Source organism: Plecotus auritus (genome assembly GCF_963455305.1).
Source record: "Plecotus auritus genome assembly, chromosome: 7".
Classification (NCBI taxonomy): domain Eukaryota; kingdom Metazoa; phylum Chordata; class Mammalia; order Chiroptera; family Vespertilionidae; genus Plecotus; species Plecotus auritus.
In genome coordinates, this window is record NC_137774.1 from 17815955 (window position 1) to 17818727 (window position 2773).

Here is a 2773-nt window from a genome sequence, read left to right on the forward strand (position 1 = left end):
GAACCTCAGAAAGTGACCTTATTTGGAAATAGGGTCTTTGTAGATATAGTCAAGTTAAGCCGGGATCATGACAGGGGGGCCTAATCCAATAATGCAGGGTGTCCTTAAGAAGAGGGGGAATTGGGGTGCGGTCACTGACAAGTATTAGGGGAAGGAGGGACTGTGTGAAAGGACTGTCCTCCTGCCCCTGCAGGTTTCTGGAGGGAGCACGCCCTGAGCCTCCTCGATTTAGGATTTGTAGCCAGAGCTGGGAGACAGCGCATTCCTGTTGTAACGTACCATTTGTGGTGCTTTGCGGCAGCAGCTCCACACTAATACAGCATGTTAACAACTTGAAGTGATACCAGCTACGAGGGAGATAGAAATCGAAGGGGCTCACAAACGGAATAGGTTGAGCCTTTGGTCAGGACTTTCAGAACCCTACAGAGCTCACCTGCCCAGGGAGTGTTTATGGGCCCGGGGTCACAGACACGACCCTGTTATCAGGAAGCAGCCACAGCCACTGCATGCCCAGGAGCTAGTTAGTGGCTGGACTCCCCGTGAGTCTGGCCATCTGCCCCAGCTCCACGCCCCTCGGCACCCAGGGTGCTGAGAACAGATGCCCACGTGGCCTGCCATGAAGCCCCGTGTCCGTGACTTGGTCGGTTCCCAGACAAGAGCCGAAGGAAGGCGCCCCTGCCTCCCAGGGTGCAAACCTCAATGGTGGGACCCACTTCGCATCTAGATACAAAGCAGTCTGGAAAAGGGAGTGTTCAGCTCTCCCATCGCTGCAGCGCAAGAAAGCACGTCCGAAGCAAAGAGGAAGGAAGGTCGAGTGGGGAATTCACAGCCTCCGCCACGGCTGGAGTTGTCAGATTACACGCCAGGCGCCCAGTTAAGTTTGGATTCCAGATACACAGTTATGTTTCTAGTATACGTATGGCCCAACTCAGCCGTGGGCAAACTACGGCCCGCGGGCCAGATCCGGCTGTTCTATCCGGTTCTCTTGCTCTCCCCTCCGCTCCTTTACTTTGAATTTATATTAGTTCACACAAACACTCCATCCATGCTTTTGTTCCGGCCCTCCGGTCCAGTTTAAGAACCCACTGTGGCCCTCGAGTCAAAAAGTTTGCCCACCCCTGGCCCAACTAGTGCCGGGGACATACTTACACTAAAAAATGTTTCTTGTTTATGATATTTAAATGTAACCAGGGATCCTGTATTTTAACTTGCTAAATCTGGCAACCCTAATCACACCACCACACATAGCTAATGTCCAGTTTCTTCTTGCTGAGATCGTGGGAGAGGGTAGGAGAGAAAGTGAACACTCGGCTCCATGATACACACGGCATAAAAGGCTCCGTGACAGGGGGCTCCCGACCACACAGTGTGGGCCAAAGTCAAGTTTGGGAGGATGGAGCGCCGTCCGATGTTGGGTCAAGGAGGGTGGTGTGGTCACAGGCCATGGGGGTGAATGTCCCCTGGCTCTGTCCCTCGGGGCAGGGGGGCTCTGTCTCTGCAAAGCTCTTACGCATAGATGTCTGAGCCATAGGCCTTGCTCTTGTGGTGGCTTACACCTCAGGGCAGGAACATTTAAAAGTCGGGTCAGTGAGCATCCGATGAGCATCCGAGAGCCCAGAGGGTCCTGGGTGGGAAGCCTGGGGGAGAGGAAAGGGGAGCGTGGGCTGAGCCAAGGCAGGCATGCAGACCAGATGGTGGGGACTGGCGGCGAGTATAGCAGCTGACATGTACGAGGCCCTTCTCACGGGCCAGACTCCCTTCCGGGACTGTGCACACCCCAGCCACTCTCATGGGCACCGTGAAGGACGCCCAGGATTATCCCATCCTACAAAGACACAGCCCAGGTTGAGGGAAATTCATTGCTCAAGGCTACCCAGCTTACAAGTGGCAATGGTACCGGAACGGCAGGCGTGGCTCAGGTAGGAGAGCCCTGAACATCTAGGCCTGAGATGTACAGCGAGGGCACGGACAAGGCTTGGGAGTCAACCATGTGCAAGGCGCTGGGGACCCGGAGACAGAGAGCCACTGCCTCCGACCATCGGCGGGACGTGGCCACAGCTCCGAGGAGGACCTGTGATCCAGAAGTTCCACCTGAAAGACCTTCCTCCTAGTAATTAAAGGCTCTCTCTAGCTATGAAGACCGAGGGAGCGTTTAGCTATAGAGATTTCACTACGATGTGGCTTACGATTGCAGACTTCGGAAACCAGGGGAATGGCCAACCGTAAGTCATTAGCTAAATGGATGAGCGTTCAGCCATACCTTTCAGTCATGTAGCAGAATCTAGAAAAATATCAATTGATATGGCAATATGCCAATGACCTGTTATTGAGTAAAAAATGAAGATTACAAGATACTGTATACTATATGGTCATTTGTGTGTGTGGTTTAATATATTTTTATTCATTTCAGAGAGGAAGGGAGAGGGAGAGAGAGAGAGAAACATCAATGATGAGAGAGAATCACTGATCGGCTGCCTCCTGCACACCCCCCACTGGGGATCAAGCCCACAACCCAGGCATGTGCCCTTGGCTGGAATCAACCTGGGACCCTTCAGTCTGCAGGCCGACACTCTATCCACTGAGCCAAACCAGCCAGGGCTGTGTGTTTTAACCTGAAAGGATACTGCTGTGAAGTGTTAGGAGTGGCTGTCTTAACCTCAGGTAATGCTACTACAGACAATTGTTCTTCTTTTCTTCAGTTCTGTACATGTTGAGTACCTACTCGGTGACAGCCACTGTGCTGGGTGTTACATTCCCAGTGGTGAGTAAAGGC